Source organism: Rousettus aegyptiacus, unplaced genomic scaffold (genome assembly GCF_014176215.1).
Source record: "Rousettus aegyptiacus isolate mRouAeg1 unplaced genomic scaffold, mRouAeg1.p scaffold_m13_p_8, whole genome shotgun sequence".
In the NCBI taxonomy this organism is placed as follows: Eukaryota; Metazoa; Chordata; class Mammalia; order Chiroptera; family Pteropodidae; genus Rousettus; species Rousettus aegyptiacus.
The window spans coordinates 98,789,969-98,808,155 of NW_023416311.1; the positions used below are offsets into that span (position 1 = coordinate 98,789,969).

General features: G+C 32.1%; 1 pseudogene; it reads left to right on the top strand.

Annotated features, from left to right (window-relative positions):
• Positions 1–5,382: 5,382 nt before the first annotated feature.
• LOC118607001 lies at positions 5,383–5,500 on the top strand (annotated as a pseudogene).
• Positions 5,501–18,187: the final 12,687 nt, after the last annotated feature.

An 18,187-nucleotide genomic window follows, 5' to 3' on the forward strand; every position in this document is an offset into this window, starting at 1 on the left:
AGGAAAAGCTTTAGAAGAACCTGACGAGAGGAAAGGGAGCACGAGGATTTTACGTCCACTGGAAAAGGATGTGGAAGAGTAGACACAGATGGAATTTAGAATTACTGAGACAAGAGCTTGGTGAACCCTGCTGTCACATTAAAGAGGCAACACATTTGCAATTTAAGAGACATAAGCAGGCAAGCAACCAACTAACAAAACATAGTCTCTGGTTACAAAGTGTAAATGCAAGGATCTTCGTGACCTAGCTACTGCCTCATTTCTCCTAGTCATCCCTGGCCGCTGATCTCCTCCAACCCCAAATGACCCCCACTAAGGTTAATGTGGCATTTTTCTAGTGTCTACTCTTTTGTGCAAATGCGTTTTTTCGTTTCTAAAATTTGCTCCTCCTTTCCTCAAACCATCAAGAGCCTCCTCATCTTAGCAAGCCCTATTATTTTCTCCTCTGTAAAGCTTTCTTGACTTAAATTTCATGCACCCTATACACAAGTCTATTTGAGGATATGCATACCTACTTTTTTATTTGCTGTACCTAGAATTTATTTATATATATACACACTATAAATATGTATATATATATACACACACACACATATATATAGTTAGGTTTATTGGGGTGACATTGCTTAATATAATTATCTAGGTTTCAAGTGTACAATTCAATAATACTATATATGTGTGCATATGTGTGTGTGTGTGTGTGTGTGTGTAGAAAGAGAGAGAGAGAGAGAGAGAGAGAGAGAGAGAGAGAGAGAGAGCAAGCATATTGTGTGTTCACTACCCAAAGTTAAATTTCCTGTCCCTAAAATTATAGTACCTAAAATCACTGAACATATTTTAAAGTCTTTATTCTCACTACCGAACACAATGCTTGGCACTTGATAAAAAGAAGGAAAGGAGAGAGGGGGAGAGAGAGTTGGGGGGGGCGGGGGGAGAGGAAGAGAGCGAAAGAACAAGTTATTTGATCAGTATGTGATATGTTCCTACCATTTGCATATGAGAGTAATATGCTGGTGGAGTGATGAAAAGACTTCCCACAAAAATAATTATCTTCTCTACAGAATCCTTGACAGATGGTCATACAGACTTTACTTGAACATTCAGTGACTGTGGCTTATTCTCTCTAAACTACTCCATTGTTCAAAATGTTGAAATTTTAAAGGTGACATTTGCCTAATTTCTATGCATCCTAACAAATTCTCCTTCCTGAGGATATGGGAAGTAAGTGAGAGAAAAAAAAAAGTGTCTCTAGGTACTTTATGTGGTTTGGTGCATGTCTCTGGGCAGTTGCTGTTTGATACCTCCCAGCATTGATTAAACATAATATGAAAACCATATTTGAAGCTAATGCTAGCAGATTAATTCCACCTATTATATATATATATAATATATATATATATATATTCTGATATTCTTGGAGTCATTTATCTTTCCACTAATTTCTTGAAGATTTTAGCCCCTGAGTTTGTTTACAGTCTTTCCAATATTTCTTCTGTCCTGAATTTTGATGATTTTAATATCTCCATAGATGATCTTTCTAATATCCTAGAGTCGATAGTCATTCATCACTTCTGTAGATCCTCACATAAATATTTCTGCCATCCACACTATGCATGGTCATACCTGAGACCTTCTTGTTACCAATAACTGACAATACTCCACAACCTCAAATTCAAGAATTCTATTCTCACTGCTACCTGTTCCTCTACTTTCTCTAGGTCCCTGACTCCAGATTTTTTTTTTTTTTTACTCCAAAGGGACAAATAATCCATTGATTGTTAATGTCCTTATAAGAAGATACACCAGAGAGCTTGCTTTCTTTCTTCTGCCACATGAGATGGCAAAAAGTCTCCTATCTGCAAACCAAGAAAAGGGATTTTACCAGAAACTAATCGTGTTGACAGCTTGACCTCGAACTTCTAGCCTTCAGAACGGAAAAGAAATAAATTTCTGTTGTTTAAGCCACCCATTCTATGGTATTTTATTATGACAGCCTAAGCTGGCTAAGATAGTACTATTCTTCACAGAGTATGAAAAGAGGATGAAAAAAAAATTGTCATGTTGTATAATAATGCCTACTTTTAATCTTTTTTTTTATTATTATTATGCCACTATTTTATTTTTATCTAACTTTTTAAAATCTTGCTTTCTAATCCTCATTCATCTTTCTTCGTTTCTTTCTCTCCTGGCCTACTTCCTTAAAGATTTTTTTAATTTCGTCTGGAAACTATGCTTCCTTTCTCAAAAACTGGAGCATATGGTTATTTATTTTAAGAACTTACTGTTTCTTATCTATCCATGCGATCATTCTGCCTTCATTGCTCAAAACATTTTTGACAATATCAGACTGGAAAACAAAGAGTGTCAATTGAAGGTCATCTATCGCTTTCATCAGAATCTGTATTTATTGGATTTCAAATTGAACGATCTTTTTTTCTGGGCCTCTTGTAAAAACAGCACTTACAAATTGCCACTCAAAATTATCTGTATTTCATGTTCCATTTGTAAAGAAATTCATGTTGAGGAAGGATTGTTATAAGTACATTTGTGCACTGGTTTGTTGTTCTCTGATTCATTCAACATAAAATACTTTAATATAGTTACCTATATCTGACCAATCGAAATCTTATTGTAATTATTTTCTTCTATTAAAAGGTGGTGTTATGTACATGTAAGGACCAGTAATCCACCAGTCTTTCTCTCAGTTCTGTGTTCATGGATCCTCGGCTTCTTCCGTCCCCATGTTTCCTATAGCTAAAGAATGACGTTCACTAAGAAATAGATGATTCACTATGGAAACAAGCATTTATTTTTTTCATTACAATTCACCAGGATGTTAGCATTAATTTTATGTTTAATTATTTAATTAAATGATTGTATTCACTGCTTAAGTGTTAATGACTTCTTATTCTATCACTTATATTTTAAAATATTTTTTTTGCACTACTTAATAGCGATCATAAAAATGTAAATTTTTAAAAACGCGTACCTTTTATTTACTCCATTTACCTTTTGAATGAATTCCATAAGCCTTATATAACATTGTTCAATGATTCAATAGATCTTATTCATTGGTCGAAATTATTGACTAACTAGCAATACCATGTGTTCTATCCTCATCCTCAATAGACTACAATGAGTGGAGAAATGGAAAGCAGTGAAATGCATCTAAGTTAAAATAATTCGGGATAAATAACAGTTAGTATGGAAGAATAGAGCTTTAGCTTAAGACTTACAGTCAATATCCAAGTATGTCTATTCCATAGGTTGTGAGTTGATAAGGAATAGAGGAATAAAGAGAGGTGAAGTTGAAAATATTTTTTTTAAGTGACATTATTTCATAATAGCTTCTTATGCTATGTAAGGCCTTAGAATATTATCTAGGAAATCACAGATAATTATTGAGTGTGTTTTAATGGGGACATGCCATAATTTTAAGCTCACTTTAAAGAAGCACTACAACCATAACAGGAAGAATAAATTATAGACAAAATAGCCTGGATGAAAAATCAACTGAAGTGAAAATAAAATTGCAATCAAGAAGAAATCATACTTAGAGGCGACATGAAGTATATTGGTTTTAGTGCAGATGGAGAGAAGTAGACAGAAATAAAGAATATTAAAATTCAATAAGTAAGTTAATAATATATTTGATTAATTTTCTGCTTTATGTAAAATATAACATACCAATTATTTATAATTTAAATTCAGAGAAATCTATCAATAAAACAAAAGGCTAGGGAATGTCTTTGGATTTCTTATAGCATTGTCAGATTTGAAAAGTAAAAATTTTTTAAAAATGCACATTTAATCTGAAAAATCACTTCTAGCTGTGATTATAGTTTCCTTTATTAGAATGACATCTAATGCTCAAACTTTTATATTAACCAAAGTGTATTTAAAAACTCAAATTCCCCTTCCAGCAGTGATAGAGTAACTGGTGTCAGCCTTGCTCAAAATAAGTGAGGAAAGTATTTTTAGATATTGGACAAGAGGAGTGTGATCCTTGAGAGAAGAAAAAATTCAATTACAAGTCCATTTGTACTTCATGCCTCTATTTGGGAACACTACCCAGAAGAGGAAAAGATCCAAAGCAAAACATGGTGCTTTTGCTGACATGAAAAGGCAGAGCTCAGAACTTACAGTAGTTGAAATGGTAGAAATTTTCAGGCCAGAACACTGAAGAGAAAAGAGAGGAGAAAGATAAACAAAGGGGAACATCAGATGCCTACCTGGGAATCTTTGCCTAAGTCTTATCTGTGGTTTTATGGGGTAAAACCTATTGAGGATAGGAGAGAGGGACTACTCCTACAAGCTGCATAAAAAACGCCAAAAGTCATACAGTGCTGGGAGAATTCGGAACCCTGCAAAGATAAATTTGCACCAGAGTAAATTTAGGCTTTAGAAATAAAGATTATGTGCTACATAAAGGCCGGATCCTATGAATAAAGTCAAAATAGGAACAGCATTTTCAAACAATAAAATCAAGCCTGCAGAACAAAATAATTTACCAGTTACATGACTTTTTTTCCAGAACAAAATTTAACATCCTTTAAAGGGATTCCACAAGATCCAGTTTCATCATCAAAATATCTGGCATAAAGTAGAAGAATAATTTTTCATATGAAGAACTAGAAAAAATGATAATTATTTTATTTAAAAACGCATCCTTAGTACATACACACAAAATGGATTTTTATGCATCGATTTTGTATACTGCAACTTTACTGCATTTGTTTATTGTTTCAAAGAGTTTTTTGGTGGAATGCTTAAGATTTTCTATATAAAGAATCATATCATCTGTACGAAGTAACAATTTGACTTCTTGATTCCAAATTGAGATGCCTTTTAATTCTCTTGCCTGAATGCTCTACCTAAGACTTCCAATAGTATATTGAGTGAGTGGTGATAGCAGACAGCCTCGCCTTGTTCCTGATCTAAGAGGGAAGGTTTTTAGTTTTTCACTAGTAAGTATGATGTTAGCTGAATGTTTCTCATATATGGCCTTTAGCATGTTGAGGTGCTTTCATTCTACACCCATTTTATTAAGTGTTATAATCATACATGGATGCTATATCTTGTCAAATGCTTTTACTGCATCTATTGATATGATCACATGATTTTTATCCTTTACTTTGTTTTAATGGTTTCACATTGATCAATTTGCATATGTTCAATCATCCTTATGCCCCTGGAATGAACCACTCTTGATCGTGATGTATAATCTTTTTAATGTATTGTTGTATTCGATTTGCTAGTATTTTGTTTAGGGTTTTTGCATCCATATTCATCAGAGATATTGGTCTGTAGTTTTCATCTTTTGTGTTATCTTTACCAGGTTTTGGTATCAGGGTGATGTTGATGTCATAAAATGAATTAGGAGTCTATGGCCATGCCACCCTGAACAAGCTCGATCCCATCTGATCTCGAAAGCTAAGAAGGGTCGGCCTGGTTTGTGCTTGGATGGGAGACCACCTAGTGAGATCAGGTGCTGTAGGCATAAAAAATAAAAAATTAGGGATTGTAAGCTGACAAGGTCCTTGCAATCTGTGAAGTCATCCAAGGGTTGCAGCATTATTCACAGTGATCAAGACATGGAAATAACGAAAGTGCTCTTCTATAGATAACTGGATAGAGAAGATGTAGTACATATGTATGATGGATTATTACTTAGCCATAATAAAAGGTGAAATAGTTCCAATGCAGATGGATCTTGAGATTGTCATGCTAAGAGAAATAAGTCAGACAAAGTTGAGAACTATATGATTTCACTCATATGTGAGATATAAAACTAAAAAATGACAAATGAACAAGACAAAGAAAAACTCACAGACACAAACGACAATTTAGTGATTACCAGAGAGAAACTTGGGGGAAGTAAATAAGGATAAAGTGGATCAAATAAATGGTAATGGAAGAAGATTTGACTTCAGATAGTGGACACACAATTCAAGATACAAATGATGTATTGTTGAATTGAAAGCTATATAATTTTTTAACTAATGTCGCTCTAATAATTTAATAAATAAAATGGCCCCGTAATGACCCAGATGCTAGAATTAATAGACAAGAACTTTAAAAAGCTGTTGTAAATGTTCAGTTAAAGGAGCAAAGCATTTGACATGATTAAAGAGAATGAAAAATCTCAGCAGAGCAATTGAATCAATATGGATAAACCAACTAAAAATTTTAGAATTGAAGATTATAATGCAGAACATGAAAAATTTAATGAATGTAAATTTGCATAACAGTAAATTGGAAACAGCAGAAGAAAAAGTAAGTAAAAGTAAAGAGGTTCATAGAAATTATAAAAGAGAAGTATAATCATAAAAAATAAAATGTTTGAAAATGATGAATAATATCTCATTGTGGACAGTGTGAATCATTCTAATATAATTGCAATCAGAGTTCTAGAAATAAAATTGTGTAGAAAAATATTTGAGTAAATATTGGCACTTTTTGGATAAAGCATAAACCTACCTATTAAAATGTTTGACTAATGTTTGGTAAGGATAAATTTTTTTTAAAAACCATGCTCAGGTTTGTAATAGTTAATATGATGAAAGCCAAAAAAAACAAAAATAAACAAACAAACAAAAGGCTACCTGATGAATAAACCATGTTAAATGTAGGAAACTAACAATTTTAACGATATATGAGAAACAGTTTGGAGGACAATAGAATAATGTCTTTAAAGTGGGAAAAGGAAAAACGTCAATCTAGAATTGTCTGTCTCACAAAATTTAACTTTAAAATTGATTATATTTCAGGTAAGTGGAAGCTCAGAAAAATTCCTGCCTACTGATATATATAAGAAGAAATGCAAAGTAAGAAGAAATACAAAATGAAGAATCAAATTAAATCCAAATAAATAGGAGAAAGGAAATAATAAAGAGACAAAAATGAAACAGGAAATAATAAAGAGACAAAAATGAAACTAAGTTTGTTTTTAGAAATTATCAATAAAATTAATAAATTTTTAGATACAAAGAAAAAACACAAATTAAAAATATCAGGAGCGAAAAAGGAAACATTACAAATCATATATATATATTCATGAGTTATATATATAAAACATATATTATATATATATTGTGTGTGTGTATGTATATATATACATACACACACACACACACACACACACACATACACACACACATATATATATATATACACACCATGGAAATATTATGTTAATCTTAATGGGAATAAATTATAAACTTAGAAGTAGTTGTATTCCTTGACTACACTCATCATAAAAATTGATTCTAGAAGAAAGTAAATCAGAATAGTCCTGTATTTATTTTTAAAAAATAAAATTCATAATAAAACACTTTCCTACTACAGGAAAAATATGTGTAGTTTTTCATAGATGGCTCATCACTGGTGAATTCTTTCAAATGTTTAGAGAAGAAATATTACGAGTCCTATACAAATATTTCGAGAAAAAGGAGGAGGAATAATAACTTTCAAACTCTTTGTAGGAGGACAATGTTACTTTGTTGTCAGAACCAAATGAAGAATATTGAAGGGGGGAAAGTCAGATAAATTTTAGTAAAACATGCATTATACAGAGAACTGCAGGTGGCTGGGACAGGAAGAGAACTGAATTGAATTGAAAGAGATAGAATGATGTAGATAAAACAATTAAATAAAAGTTAAGAGTGACCCCCTCCCCCCCACACACACACACACACACATTTTGAAGATATTGTTTTCTGGGAGGGAAAATGCATAACTCTGAATAAAAGTCCAAATAGGTTTAGAAAAATGATAAAATTGAAGATGTAGTTGACATAAATTTGGTGGTCAAAGGGGGAAAATGTGACAAAATACCTTCATCTTACGTAGAAACTATCATCATATGACAAAATTATTTTAAATAGTACCTTATATCCTAAGGAGAATTGGAAATAATATTATATTTAATTATATTTTGTATGAAAGAAAGTGTCAAATAGCAAGTAATGCCTAAAATTAATAATTTGAGTAATCTAAATAACATCTTTAAAAATTAATAACAAACTTGAATATGTTTGCCTCTGTTGGGTGTGGTTTCCTTGTAGAAAAAAAAATTGAAATTATTTTTAAGCCATCCTAGGATAGTTGACTTTTTCATTTTAAAAAAGTGCATATATTATTTGAAAATTGAGACAAATGTACTGGAACAGGATTCCAGTAAAATTGAAAAAGTACTAAAATATACTAGAACTAAGAGATATACCAGTCAGCTAACCAATCCATCATAAAAGTAGTAGTAAACCTTTATTTTCAGGGTTCCATGTTAGAAGTAAAAAAGCAAACAAAAATTGTGTTGAAGGATTATTTATTGAAGGAGCTTTCAGCCTAACCCAGGACACATACAAACACACATATGCATATCTCCTCACAAATTACATGCCAGTTGAATAGACTTTCTGACCTCTGAGAGGTTAAACAGAATCAGATGTGTTAAAATAGTTTAAACTGTGATCTCAGTGCTGAAAGAAGCACAAAAGCTGTGTATTTTTAAATTATACAACTTAATATTAATTTACACTTAAAATATTTAGATATAAATATTTAAATTACTACTCTAAATAATAATTCCTAAATAAGCTGAAAATATTAATTTTTTGAGTTTCACAAATCCTCAAAAAATACATTTTGATCGTGGCCCTCTTTTTAGCCAACTGTGCTAAAGTGTACTGATAAAAAAGAGATGCTTTTCTGTTGTGATAGGGATTTTTGTCCATTTTGGTCAGACCAATGTTCTCACAGTTTATTTTATTTTTAAAGAAATCTCAGAGCTTAAGCAGATGTCCTGTAACTCTCAGGAAACCTCCCACACCACATGATGGTGTTTAAAAGAGATTCTTGAAAAAGGAAAAAACTAAACCTGTAAAAAGGACTAATATGTTTTGCAGCAGCCAGAATACGAACCAAGTACAAAAATATACAAGAATATTTCCCTTCGTTCCAAAAAATAAAAAATAAAAAATAAAATAAAATAAAATTAGTGGCTCTATTACAGATATTAGACTCTGTTCTTTTTTTGTTTTGTTTTGTTTTTAGACAGTTTTCCTTATTGCTATCGTTTTGGATTAAATGGAAAACATTTCATGAAAATAAGAATTACATGTTTCCATGTCTGTTTGTCGTGTAACCATCAGTTCAAACCAGCATCACTCCTGTCTGTAGAGCCTCCTAGAGTGATTTTTCAAGGGCAGGTCACATCATAAATGTGTTTCCATTCAATGCCTCCTCGTTGCACTCAAGTTCATATTTTTAATATGGCTCCATGTACTTAATAATCTCTTACCTGTTTTTCTTCTCTTTCCTGCTTCTAGCATTTCACATATACTCTTTCTTCTGTCTGAGAGTATCTCTGACTCCTTCCCACTACTAAACCTGATGACTCTTCAGTTCCTTATGTGAGCTGGATGAAACCCTAAAATCTGTTCTGGATTGGAGATGGACATGAATGCTGGTTCAGGTTCAGTGAATTTGTTTTCTCTGTGTTTTGGTAATCACTAACAACTAGATGCCCTAAATGGTGGAGACAAGGATACAAAGCAGAAAATCACCCAGTGATCTCTTTGTTACTCAGCAAAGTGTTCAGACATTTGGGATTATGATAATTCAAGTAAACGAGAGATGAAAAATAAGGTTTGTTTGAAAAGCCCAGTCAATTTTTATGCAATCTTTTAAAACAAATATTTTACTTCCACAGAGAGAACTTTATTGAATTCTTAAACAACTGCAACTTAGTATTTATTGTATTTAAATCTGTAACTGTCCTCATACTCTAAACTTAATGAGCAAAGGAGTAAGGATGCTTTAAAAAAAAAAAAAAATCTAAGAGTAGCTATCATTAGCAGTCACTAAAAATGTGTTCATTCATATATCTTTCGTATTTTCCATGTTTCTACTATGTATTAACATTTGTTGCCGGAAAATGAACAGAGAGAAAGAGGCAATATCTTGGTAAAATCCTATCTTCATGAATTAAAAAAAAAAGAATAGTCTTCTAGGCAATAACAACTGATTCCAAATGAGCAAGAATGTTTTATGTTATAAATTGACTTCTCATATGCAATAATAGAAGGTGAAAGACAAAGATGAACCATAGACTATTGAGAAGTACAAACTGTGTGATTCAACTATCACGTCCCAAACCAACATGCCGAACAAGTCAGGCAAAAGAAAGGCATTTCGAACAATGACAAAAATTAAAAGAAAGTACCTTGTAGGAATCTATCTGAAGATAATTCGCAAAGAAATACTCTTAACGAAAATATATTTCATTAAGAACATGGGTTTCAACAGGGAAGATAAAAGGCAGGGGAAGCAGTGGTGATGATCAACAGGTCCTGATAAACATTTAATTAACTGAAGTGGATGAATGTGCGATATGGGTGGAGGCAGGATTCCTGTAGTGGGGGGAAAAACATACAGGAAAGAAAAACTGGTAAATACCCTGGAACAAAAGTAAAATAAAACAAACTATGCCAGCAGAAAACAGGAAATTGGAAGGTGAATGAGATTAGTGCTAAATTTCTCTAAAGGCGCTATCTTATTTCATAGCATTTCCCCAATAAATTTCGTTCCTCATTAGTTATGCATGTTCTTTATTGCTTGGTATATGAGCAGAGTATTCTCGACAGAGACAATAGAACTAAATTGTATGCACAACTTCTGCTGCTGAAAGGTTGTCAGATGATGGTGGGAAAAACACATTTTTAAATAGAGAATAGAAAAATGCTCAGGAAGCTGTGAACTTTAGAGGTGACTTTATGCATACAAATGGAAGACCAGCAAGACAGATGTTTTCTGGAAGGGGATCGGTATGTGGGGTTGGGGGGTGGGGGCGGGAAGGCAGTACTTTGTTAATAGGATTGAGTTTATTGTTTTAGGTTAAGTCTTAGCTCTCTGCTGTTTCCTGGAAGCATGGCCATCAGAGAAGCACTACCAGCTGCCACCGCAGACTCCTGAAGCAACTGTGGAATAGCAAATAGCTAGACTGTCCCTGAAAAAGTGCCAGTTTGCTTCTCTCTCTCCAACCTCCTCTACACACACACACACACACACACACACACACACACACACACGAAACAGACTTAATTTTACTTCATACTTTCGTAATTGGCAGGATGTAAATGTCTTTTTCTTACTATATCAAAGTCTAACATGTATCTGCATAAGAATAATCTTTTCTTTAGACAGATAAACTGAACCCATCTCTACATCAGAGAAAGGATTTAGATCTCAGTGCCTCGCTGCAAACACAGTCATTAGAATACAAGGATAATTAAGCAGTTTTCAAATCCAATGGGAAAGAATGGAATCAAATGTACCCCCAGCTGGCGTGGGGAACTGGGAACTGGCATCTGTGGCTTATAATTCCAACCCTTATGTTGTAAGAGAAAATTCTATTTTCTCTTATTCTATTAGGGTCTATTTTCAATTGACCATTGTCTCTTTTCACTTGTTTCATTTACAAGCCTTGTAATTAACCTTCACCCAGAGGTTTCATTTGCAGAAATGGATGGAGTATTTTTGGCTGTGTTGTTTGAGGAGTGGAATGGGATCAATATAATCAATTAGATTAAAATAGGATGTATTCCAATTGTTCAAGGCGATTGGACACGTTTGACATATCTTAGCATATTAAAGAGGAGATTGAGGAAATAAGTTAATTTCAATTTATAATAATGAAAGAGGAAACTGAACAAAAAACAAGAGAAAAAAAATCTCGCAGAGCTTTCTTTTGCCTCACTAAATGGAGTTGACAACTGTGCTGAGATTTCTAGTTCACTCGTTATCACTACCATCACTATCACTGGGTCACCTTGTCATATATCACATTAGTTACACACATTTCTGTAGAAACTGCAATAATCAGTATATATCCAGACAGGTTTTGCTGTCATCTCTCCAAAATGTTTATTGACAAAATGGAAGCAACTGAATGTATTAGCCAAGATTAGAATCTTTAGAGTCCAATCAGTAGTTTTTTAAAAAATTAAAAAAAGAAAGACATATGTGATGGATCTAAATAAGTTTAAATTTAAGAAATAGCAATAAAAGTGATTAATAATAATTCAGTGGAGCAAAGAAACATAAGCAAATTTTCTGTGCAATTTATCCTCTTCGATAATGGACGTGAAGTTGGAAGCGGTAGGTCAATTATTTCATTCATGAACCAAAAAAGAAACCTATTGAATATTTACATCTGTGGACAATTCCTACTTTGGACACATTTTAGTAAGGTCATTTATCTGTTGCTCTTATTTTCTCCTTTCTCTACCACTTTATGAAAAGATGGAGTCAGAAACAGCAAATCAGTTGACACATTTTATAAACCAAATTATGAATTTTACTAAATACTCTTTCATTTGTCATTTATATGGTAGCATTAGGGATGATGCAATAGAGAAAAGGGGGGGAAATATGAGTGGGAAAAATGCATGAATAAAATAGTTCTAGATATAATTTGCAAATAACCAGCTTCAAATAAAGGAGAAATTTCCATACAAATCTTCATATGTCAGAAAAAAATATACCATTTCTCCTAATTTACAGAATAATGCTGCAGATGCAAATAAGCGCAAAACAAAAAGAAAAGAAAAGAAAAGAAAACCTGCAATGTTCTCATATTTTTCCTGATATTAGAATGAACTGGTTAGTGTTATTAATAGACCTAAACAGCTTTTACTAGTATCACTCCCATGTCACAATGTGTTGACACATTATGTATTTTCTAACACATTTGGAATGCTAGGTTTCCCTAGTGAATCTCAGTATCTCAGAGGATGAAAACAAAATCTGAACACTGTCAGAAACATCCAAAACTGCTCTAAATTAGAGACTCAATGGACTGCCCAATTGCCTTGAGAGGTTCATTATTTGAGATGCAATAAATCTTTTTTTTTTTAAGTTTTAACTTATTTAATTATTTAACTTTCATTTTTGGCTTACTGATATTATGTCTATCATTCTTCTTATTTCCTAGGTCACATAACCAACATAAATATCAGAAAATGGGAAACTTTAATAACTAGGAAAATTACAAAGAAAAAAATAAATTAGATTATAAAATATTTCATTAATAACTGCTGTTCTTGTGAACCCTCCATCATTATCCCTCAGTTGCATGAGTATATGAAGAAAATGAACTCACATATATGTCATTAAAAATTCTTTAAACACCTGACTTTCAATAGCTACATTTTAGTCGGTATTTAGATATAATAATTCTCTATAGTTAGATATGTAAATTGCTTCTATCTTTTGTGCAGCCATGGTTGCCAAGTACATTCATGAATAAAAAATACTGTCTCCACTTCTTATTTCCTTAGTAGAGACTTATGTATATTCTAACTTTGCTTTAGAGAGAGAATGAAAGACAGTAAGCCAAAGTTAAAAATGACATGAAACTCCAAGAGTTTGGGATCTCACACGCAGTTACATTGCTTAGCAGCCCTGTCAACTTTGAGAATTTACTTAAATCGTTTGGATTTTGGTTTTCTTGTCTAGTCCAAGAAGAATATAAACTCTACTCTAGAGATCACCTGTCGTGCCATGTATAAATTATTACTGTAATGTCTGACGAACTGTAGTGTTCATAATTGGTAGATATTATTAATGAAACTTACAAGCACTGCATTATGGTTGAGAACTTGTCATCTAGATCCAGACAGCTTGAATAAATACTGGCTCTTCCAACTCCACTGATTATGTAAACTTAAATTTTAAACCTCTTTGTTCCTCTATTTAATAATAATAATAACAATAATAATAATAATAATAATAAAAATATCCAATCATCCGACGAAGGACATTTGGGTTGTTTCTATGTCTTGGCTATTATAAATAATACTGTAATGAACATAGGGGTACATATATATCTACAAATATGTATTTTAATCTTTTTCAGATAGATACCCAGAAGAGAGATTGCTGAGTCATAAGGTAGCTCTATGCTTAATTTCTCTAGGAATTTCCATATTATCTTCAACAGTGGCTGCTAAAATTTACATTCCCATCAGCAGTTCGTGAAGGTTTCCTTTTCTCCACATTCTCTCCAACATTTATTATTTTTTCTCGTATTGATAATAGCCATTCTCATGGGTTTGAAGTGGTGTCTCATAGTTTTGATCTGCATTTTCCTTATAGCTAGTGATGTTGAGCATTGTTTTATATATCTGTTGCCCATTTGTATGTCTTCCATGAAAAAGTATCTATTCAGGTTCTTTGCCCATTATTAATCAGTTTGTTTATTTTCTTCTTGTTTTGAATTGTTATCTTTCCCCATTTATTTATGATAATTTCTAAATTATAATAGCCTATTTCATGCCATTGACTTCTCATAACTATTTTTAACCATGCCACACTATTTTAATTCCATAGCTTCCATGTTTTCATGTCAGAGAAGACAAATCTTACAATTTATTCTTCTATTCTGAAACATTTAGCTATTAAACTCATTTTTATAACACTTTAGAAATATGTATGTTTATATGAATAAAAATATAGTAACTGTTTTAATGACAAAGTCAATATTTATTTGTATCTTTTGATGCAATGACATTGGTGTTAACTTTAGTCATTTTGGAGAAGAGGGCATTTAAACTTTTTAATTGGTAAAAATTGAAATATTTATTGACCTTCCACAAAATTAGAATATATATAGTATGGCTAAAGTTGCTGGATTATTGGCTATCTGATTTTCATGTGACTCTCAATTTGATACTCAAATTGAGTATCTCAATTGAGATACTCAGAGAACAAAGCATAGCAATTTGTACCTTTCAAGGAATATTGTGAAAGACAGTATAGGATTCTATTTATAGTACAAAAGGGTTAAAGCCCTATATACCTTTTATCCAACTAGGAAGATCAATAACTCCTTTAATTAGCTTAAGCAGAAATAATAAAAGTAGGAAGAAAACATCAAATCCAGTTAATCTTGGATAAAGAGGAGTACACAAGTTTTGGCAAAAAAAAAAAAAAAATAGACACGTTATCTTAGCGCTCCTGATATCATTGAAGGCAAGTATTTTAGTGATCTCAAAAATCTTTAAATAATTATCACTTATCCAGATACTTTACCTAGAAAAAACATATAGAGAGCACTACATTATATATAAATAATTTTAAGGTCATTCTTCGATTATCTCACCTGTAATGTTTTAAAGAACATAATCAACAGTTAAGACTTTTGCTTCAATTAGTGCTAATTTTTTGCTGAGAAAATATATAAGCCAATTATCTAAATGATGTCAGTTTATGAGTGATGTTATTATGTTTCCCAAAATAAGGTTAAAAGAGGAAAACATACACAATTTTCTATGAAAATCTTATAGTACTAATGTTTTTATATATGAAGTCTAGTTCTTATTGACTTCAAAGTAGCTTTATTTACACATACAGTGGCATAATTTAAATATATACATAAATTTTATTAGATAATGGCAGTCTACATGATTTTCAATCAGGTTTATGCTCGAAGACCATATATTGAAGAAAATTCCAAAACACACCACAGAGCACATACACACACACACACACACACACACACACACACACACATACACACTCACACACACAGAGAACATGATAGTTTCAATTAATAACCTAAGATTTAGAAAAACACTGAGTTCAACTATAACATAATATTTCCATAATCTATAATCAGAATATAACCATAAATCAAATTGTGGTTCTGAAATTTTAAGACTCCCAACCTTCAGTAGGCAGACAGAGGAAAAGTTCCTCTGTAATAAAAGTAAATAATTCCATTTAAGGCACAGGAGCAAAACAAGGCTCCCCACTCTGACACAGGTATCAGGAGTGAAAAACACTTCGTGAGAAGTGAATAGGAAAAGCTTCTGCTTATCACCCTCTGAACCTATAAATTATTGAGGCGTGTTGGGGGATGGGAGTTGAAACAAATCACCGTGATTGCTTGGTGATTGACTCTACAGTAGTCACTATCGCCAAGGGACAATGTCCCCAAGCAGCTTTTGTATTAATAGGAACTGAAGTTAGTTGAAGTCATTGCCGAAACTTCTAGATAGAGAAAGTAAAACACAGAGAAATAGAGACGTAAAAGGGAAAATTAGTTTATATCTAGAATGAGTTGCAACCACAAAAACATGAATGATACAATACCATGAAAGAAAACCTAGTCGATATACTCCAAATTAAATTAATTACATAAAATTTATTTTTATTAAAGTATATTTTGATTTTCAAAGGAAATGGATGAATAATTTAAGAGAACATGTTATCAAAAAAATTGTATTATAAATGCGAACAGAAAGAAATTAAAGTTATGTTTATATAATGTATATATGTATATAAAATGAATACAGAAGTAGTGGAGATATTAGTGTGTGTGTGTGTTTAAAAGAAAATTGAGGGCCCTAAGATAAACGTAACAAGAAATCAAAAGACTGAACAGTGAGAATAATAACATTTTAGCAAAGATGACTACAACATTTTATAATTAAGAAACTATATGAGGCCATAAATTAAAGGAACACTAACTCAATCCAGTAGACTCATATTCTATGAGCTCTAGACTGAGTTAATAAGAAAAGTTTAGAAATTTTAAAATAATGAGACCCAGACAAGTTTCCCAAGCTTTAAATCCTCATCTGTAGTGTAAAAGTAGATCAGATATCATAAACGTTTTTAAAATCACAATCAGTACCACATTGCACCCTATTCAGCTGTCTGCTTAAAGCAGGGGATTCCATCTGCCCACATTCAGAACAAAGAGATTCTGAATATATTAAACATTAGAATTCAATTTGTCAAAGACCATTGCATCGGAATACGGTTATCATTAGATAGTAAAAGTGAGACTATTAGTATCCTGGTTAAAATTTATCCTGTTCAAGGAAGAGGAAAATGTAGTTTTTTTTAAAAAAAAAAAAAAGGTCAGTCAGAAAGAAAAGAAATGCTCATTATAATTTTTCAACCCATATTCTTCACATATCTAAATTACTTTTTTATATACTTTAACAATATAGGCTCATTTTATATTTCAAAATTTTGGTCACTATTTAAGACCACTGGAGGGATTATTTATAAAGAGAGGAATAACAAACTCAAGAGTAAATAATGCCCTTGTGACTGAAGGAGTTAATAAAACTTCTAAAGGAAATTAACTTTGTAGAAGATAGTACTTAAGAGCTTCTGACTTTTTTCCTATCTTGACGAGGTCCAAAAAATCTCATTAATGCTGCTATTTACCTCATATTACAGCTAGTTCAGAATATTTCGTTTTGGGCAAGGGGAAAAATAAGCAGAAAACACAACAGATATTACCATGAGACTATTTTAAAGCACTTTATCTGAAACATTTAATGCGCATCTTATCTCTCTCCCTTTTTTGCATGGATCTACTCTCTTTGAAGACATATGGTTTGCATACTAAAATTGAATTGAAAAATTTTAAATATAAGCAATTATCAGATTATACATTTGACTCCTAATCAATTATATTCTAGTAAGGGATAATGAACTCAATGAGAAAAGAAAGGAGAATTTTTGAGAAATCCACAGCTATGTTCTTCCTGATATTTAAATTGCTGACAGGACCAAAAATATACCTAGGAATATCACTTAGTACAGCTGGCAAAAGTCAAGGGAACAGATATTTAAGTGGTAAATAGTAGAAGGTCACATGCTAGTGATTGCACACACATATGCTGGAAACCAACGGGATGTCAGGGGAAAACATAAAGTTCAGCCAAGCTAATACAACAAAGAATCTATACACAAGCATATCATTTAGCATAGGTTATAACACAAAATATTTGCTGGTCTCTGTCTTAAATAGGTCTGTTTTCATAAGCAATGAAATAGAATGTAAAAAAAGTGGCATTTCCCCTCATATATATAATTTGCAATGCACAAAGATCACCTTACACTTAAGTTGTACACTTTTAACTTACTCTCTGTAAGTTAAAATATAAGGATATTTTTCATTTATGGAAATATTTACATAACTGTGCTGTTTTAAATCCATGTTTTCAACTTTTTTAGTTAACCTGTGGAGGACACAAATTCTCTTTCTTCCTGTAAACTGATCAGATCCACAAATAAAGAGAGAGAGTAAAGAGCAGAAGGAGACAGAATAACTGAGAAAACAGAGTAAAAATGTTACTGTGGGGACGAAGTATAAATTCTGAAG